This window comes from Chelon labrosus (assembly GCF_963514085.1).
Source record: "Chelon labrosus genome assembly, chromosome: 5".
Classification (NCBI taxonomy): Eukaryota; Metazoa; Chordata; class Actinopteri; order Mugiliformes; family Mugilidae; genus Chelon; species Chelon labrosus.
Window position 1 is genome coordinate 24,845,589 of NC_140341.1, and position 6,987 is coordinate 24,852,575.

A 6,987-nucleotide genomic window follows, 5' to 3' on the forward strand; every position below is an offset into this window, starting at 1 on the left:
ACATGAGGAAAAAGCTGACTTTAACTTTGAAAACATCTCCCGCAGTTCCTCCGGTATAAATGTAGCTCGGATCAATTGGTGCACTCAGAGCAGTGATGGACTTCTTTGATTGTATCATTGATTGCACAGCGGGGTGGAATTCATCCAAATGGGAAAGAATCCTACGCCCCTGGCCGCGATCTCCAACCAGTCACGATGCCATTGCTATTAAAGTGTAATAATTACAAGAGGAGCAGTAACTAAAATGAACACTACTTATGAGGAGGGCTTTGAAAGAGCTATTAAGTGCTTCATATGCAATGAAACTAGACCTACTTCTGACAACTTGACATGATGTTTTATTGGAATCTAAGTATGCTATGGTTAAGTAGGTAAAATAAGATAAATCTCTTCTCCTGGAGAAAGGCATATTAAATCCTTCAAACTAGCCTTTACATCTAATCAATACACAGTCTGAAACCTTGGTTCTTGAAAGCACAACCACACAGTCTGTGGCATCTGACATTTGTTTTTTCTGTGCGTCTTCATCCGTTTGTCTCTTCAACTATCATTTTCTCTGGATTGCGGCACTTAGCGTTAGCTCTTGTCGTCTCTCATGGTGAATCTCTGTGACTTCCAACATGGCCTCCATTCTATCCATTAAAGAAACGACACTGAACCCTATACGATCTGGCTTGTGTCTTGTGATTTACTGTGCTCCGTCCGGGATAAAATAATGCATTTACGTCATGGACATGAGTGAGGAGCAGCAATCATGGGCACCAGACCCGTTCTCAGCATCTGCATTTACACAGACAGCAATATTCCCCTAATAACCGGAATCATAGTAAGATTAAAGATAATCACAGTTCCAACAAAAAGGGCCTCATGGAACCACATGAGCCACATCCGGCCTGCAGAGGCCAAATGTCTATGATATGTGAAATAATATCAACACGTATAATAAAATGTGCTCTGCTTCGCTATGGTTTGACCTCGACCCACACTGGACGTTTGACCAAGTGGCATTATGATACGTGATGTACTGCAGCTGTATCTGCTACTTAATCAATATTTAAGTCACCACCATGGCCAGCAATGTTAAGCCAACTTACTCAATATGCATGCCGACCGTAGAGGTGTGTTGAAAGTGATTGGTAAGTGAAAGTCTATCTATTTTGGACTATTTGTAAGTCTTACTGTGGTGTAATGATACCACAACAGAGGAGCACATATGTGGCAGGACGGTGGAATGGTATGCTGCGACAACGCCACCCAGGACATTAGTAAGATTAAGGTTGAATTTCAATCTAGCAAGGACACAGGTTCAAGGAAAATTCCACTACGCCAGAGAACGTGTTCAAATAAAATCATTTATTTAAAGAAAAATAATAAACTAAAGGACATACACAAATCAGTTAAAATGTCAACCACCAGGGCTTATACAAAACTATCATTACCGTAAGGGGAACAGACGGAATACAGACAGGACTGAGGCTCACCACGGCAGCAGGAAAGGAAACAGCACAACTAAAATCACCTGTGACACTGCAAACCAACAAACAAATGAGGAGTGCGAAAAAAAACACCACCTGGGGAGTGAACTGCTGCCAGAGCCCGCAGCACCTGTCAAAAGGGAGAAAGAAAAATTAACACGTTACCAAAACAAAAACCAAAAACACAATACAAAAACCCTGGTGGTGAGAATAAAATCTGACAAGAAACTAAACCTTCATGTGCACAAAAAAAAATAATATTCACAAAGCAAAGAAAGGGATCACCAAATTACTTCTAAACACAAACTAACGCAGAAACTAAATAACTAAGGAGTGGTTATTAGAAAAAAAAATGCATATATGTATATATTTATATGCAAACAAAACATGGGACACGGGCCCAGCCCTTAAGGCAGTCAACCAATCTGAGCCTCAGAACGCTGCCTGCGAAAACAGCAGCCATAATTAATGAGGCAGTGGCCGATGAATGGGCCACGCACCTCTGCAACCTCTAAAAAAAGAGCACAAGAATTAAAGTATTACAATTAATAATTTGATTAATTATTCAGTTCAATGTGAGTATCACTGAGTATATTTTTCCAAACCAGCAGGCACAGACACAGCCTGACTGGCGACAGGAGGGAGAGGGCAACAAGCCCGCAGCTCAAACCCACTGCAACAAATATTTACCGAGAAGTCAGCTGACAGCCGAGTGCCAGCCAAGATGGAAAGGCAGGCAACACCAACCTACCACGAGGACCGGAATGACGGCTGAACAGGGCTCCAAGCAGGGCAGTCCGTCTCACCAACAGTCAGTTGCACACAGCAAGCAAACACCAGCGTCACCAGTGCACACATCGCGCCAAATACGCACATGAATGGAGAGGAGAAAACGGCCGAGCAAGTTACCCGCACAAGTGAACGATGGAGCACTTGGTGGCCACACAATTCAGCCACACCAAACCAACACCGGCACCACAGGGATGATCAGAGAAAGGCCATGCACCTGGCTATAAAGGTGCGTATGGCACCGCCCAGAAATGAGCTCGCAGAGACCCTGGCAGAGTGCCCAGCAGTGGCATGGAGAAAGACTACATATGGCTACACATAGCAGCAAGTAGAGAGCACAAACAGTGGAAAAGGCAGTACTAAACTTCAAGAAACAGTTAACTAAAAGAAAATGATACGGTGCGTCACAAAAACTCAAAAAAACACAAGTATTTGGTAAGTCTGTGTTTTGAAAGTGTCTGGTAATAATGTGTTGTTGTGCTGTTGAGGTATTTAACCTCATATTTCAAAAGTTGCAAACTGGAAATTTCTTTCTATCCATCTCTGTGGTTGTACAGATGCCGCTGTCTCTGTGGAATAAACTGCCTCTTAGGACATTTAGCCAGTGGGTACACTGTTTAACAGTCAACATTTGTTGTAATGGATTTTACATGTCAGGCCTTTGCAGAAGACTTGGCATGATTATCTTTGCCTCAGGGTCCTCCGTTCCTGCTGTGTGCCACTTGATGCAAGGCTGTATAAACATTTTGTCACTGGTCCAGAACATGGTCCACATATTGGCATTTACAGAATTAAAACAGTGGTTTTGAACTTACTTTGTTTCAAGAGTGCATTCTTTTCCTGGTTTGATTCTTAAAAGAGGTTTTGTAAACCCCAGGCGTTAATTATAATCACCACTACCACAGTAGCAGCATCTCCACATAAAACAACTGTTATTGAAGCAATGAGGAAAACTGATGTGATGTTTTGGCTCTTGGTTTGGCATTGGGTAAAATTAATTGGGGGACCGTTGTGTAAACCTTTGATGATCCGTTCATTAGGAAAATATTTGCGCCCATTTAAATACTTGATTGGATCATTTCACTTTGAGTGGAATAAATACAATTTTTCTGCACATCTGCCCCATGAGTCCTTCCAATGTGGTGGCGGGAAGGGCAGACACATGGTGGTAGTAAAATTAGTTGTTCAAAAGCAGAACCACTTGGCTCATATCAAAAATCTGTTGATTGAAGTTACCAAGGACATCTCTCTCTGTGGAGGGAGTCACTTTCTAAGTAAATAATAATAATAAAAACACGAAGGACGAAGGACTTTTTACATCTGTGTAAGAGTAAAAGTTACCCAGATAACTTCTTGAATCAAGCCATCTCATTTTTTAGGTTCACTCTGCCAGATTCTGCAATGTGCTTTCTTTGCATATTATGTTGGTACGTTATAATATATGCTATAATTCTATGCTTTGGTGTTCTAGGGGAGGGAGGACGGCTGGATATTTGGTAGGGAAAGAGTTGTAGTTCCTGACGTCTTACATTTATTATATATATATTATATATATATACAGAATTGATGTATGCCATAACCTACACATATTGTAATTTATATGTATTATGTATTTTATACATATTCTTCATATACTTCATTCATCTACTGTCGCCAGTCTGTCGCAGGGTCTAACACAGACAGGGAGACAGACAACCATTCACACTCACATGCACACCTATGGCCAGTTTAGAATCGCCAGTGAACCTAATGAGCATGTCTTTGGATGGTGGGAGGAAGCTGGAGTACCTGGAGAGAACCCACGGAGACACATGGAGAACATGCAAACTCCGCACTGACACCTTCTTGCACACCACTGAGCCGCCCCTCTTCATATACCTATTTTCTATATTTGTATTTCAGTCAGACATATATTTACATATACACACAATAAATCTCATGCCATGCCATCTATTACAGTCTTGTATGTATTGTATAAATATATCGTTTTTGTTCCATATTTTATATCATTGTATATTGCATATATATCCTTCATTTGATAAATGAATGCATATTATAGGCCTGTAATGTATACATAACTGATCATGCGACTGAACATGTGCACACATCCTAAACAAATTCACTGATTGAGTACAGTAAAACTGCAGCAAGCTAAGGTTTAGATTTTCAGCTGAAGGTAAGGCTTGTCTTGATACACACACGCACACTTCCCTCTCTCTAATCTGTGTAAATGGCATAGTAGCAAAATGTGATAGCATTACATTATATCAGATCTTGAACAAATACTGGTAATGGATGAAATTCTCATCACGGTGCATGTATTTACAGTACTGTGCAAAAGGTTTTGTCACTTTAGATGTTTTGATTCTTTTCCATCACACGATGTTATTAGGGAGGCCTCTGACTGACCCACATATGCAGCTTGACAATATGCATTCGTAACATACAGCTAGAGAATAAAGAATAGCTTGAAGAGGAACAAGGTGTCTTGCAACAGATGTGTGAGCCGCTGAGAGACCTCATCTGATTAGTTTGGGATTAGATGAAGAGGCAGAAACAGAGAATTTGCCACACTTCGCCTGTAGATTCAGGCTGTCTTTACTAAGATGTTGGAACAATCATTTTGCGTGGCACCTTAAAGAAAATACAGCTACACCTCAGGGAGCTGGTACCGTTTCCTAGGCAAAATGGGAACACTTGCACAAGACTTTATACACACTGTGTCTGGGAACAAGAATGTCAGAGTATGTGTGAAGCAGCACTGTTTTGCATTATGCATGTGCAACACATGTTAATGTCCTCCTGTTATTTGTATTTGCATAACCGCCCCTTCTGTAGCTGATAAAGACAAACAGAGTGATATGCTGGGTTTCCTTTAATGCAGCAATGCATTTAAAGCGGGCTGACTTGTGATTCCTTCCTACTGTCTCTGTGTACTAATGCTTCTGGATACATAATCTCCCACAGGAAAAATAAAGTATCTATCTATCTATCTATCTATCTATCTATCATATTACGTTTAGAAGACTCTAGACTTTATTGAATAAAAATCTTGTTTTCCCAATAACTGGTGCCATTAAACAAATTAAACACAGTTGTAGCCTTAGCACAATGAGAATGAGCAACAGCCCCCAAGGCACTGTCAGAAAGGCACTGTGGCGTCTAAAGCTCAAACATTTTAAAATTTAATTGCAGAGAACAATCACTAGTTTCCTGCAGAGTTGGAAAGAAAAGACGATATAACAACACCCGTTTGAGAAATTCTGAAATCAGCTTTCATCTGTTGGGTTTTCTATACCAGCTTGACAAATGTCAAAACTTCTTTCCTGTTTCTTCCTGTTCCTTTGTAATAGATGGATCTTTTAACACTGTGTAGGAAATTAGCTGCGTTTCTACCCCAAAAAATACCTTTTAGTCCAAGGAACATTTTAAAAGGTGGCACAGTGGCGTGATGGTTAGCACTGATGTCTCACAGCAAGAAGGTTCCCGATTCTAAAATGACCGTAGGTGTGCATGCAAGTGTGAATGGTTGTCTGTCTCTCTGTGTTAGCACTGTGATAGACTGGCAACCTGTCACCTCAGTGGTTACTGAAGATGCTCTTATCATGAATGAATGAACATTTTAAAAGGAACTAAAACTTTTCCACTCTTCTGTAGGAAGTTTGAGAAAATTAAAGTCAGATGTGAACATTAATTTACCAAACAGCAGAAGATATGGCACATCCTACACTCTGCTGTAGATTAAAGTGCAATTATTCCATTTATATTTCATGTATTCAACCTCATGCACAAAATGTTTAATTGATGTTAAATTCAAGAGGCTTCCATTGAAATTCACAGATACATTTCATGTGACTCAAACGTAACATTGATGGCTTCAAGGCAGAACTACCCTAACTGTCAAAATTAACATTATGATTTTTAATATAATTTATGTAAACAAGTGAATAAAAGATGTTGTCTTTATACGTAACTTTTTTTTTTCTTTTCAAGAATTACTTTCATTACTGCTTTCATTAACAAGAAAATCCTATATTCAAACCAAAAAGACTCTAGTCTGGCCTCTAGTGGATACTGAGTAAAGTGCATAGGGATCCTCTACAGTGGGGAAAATAAGTATTTGATACACCGCCAATTTTGCAAGTTTCCCCCTTATAAAGATGATAGGTACACTTCAACTGTGAGAGACAGAATCTAAAACAAAAATCCAGAAAAATGATTTTTAAATAATTAATTTGCATTATATTGCATGAAATAAGTATTTGATACACTAGAAAAACAGAACTTAATATTTAGTACAGAAACCAATTACAGAGATCAACCGTTTCCTATAGTTCTCGACCAGGCTTGCACACACTGCAGCAGGGATTTTCCATACAGATCTCCTTCAGATCTTTCAGGTTTCGAGGCTGTAGCTGGGCAACACAGAGTTTCAGCTCCCTAAAAAGATTTTCTATTGGGTTCAAGTCTATAGACTGGCTAGGCCACTCCAGGACCTTGACATGCTTCTTACAGAGCCACTCCTTAGTTGCCCTGGCTGTGTGTTTTGGGTCATTGTCATGCTGGAAGACCCAGCCACGACCCATCTTCAATGCTCTTACTGAGGGAAGGAGGTTGATGCCCAAAATCTCGCAATACATGGCCCCATCTATCCTCTCCTCAATACGGTGCAGTCGTCCTGTCCCCTTTGCAGAAAAGAATCCCCCAAGCATTATGTTTCTGA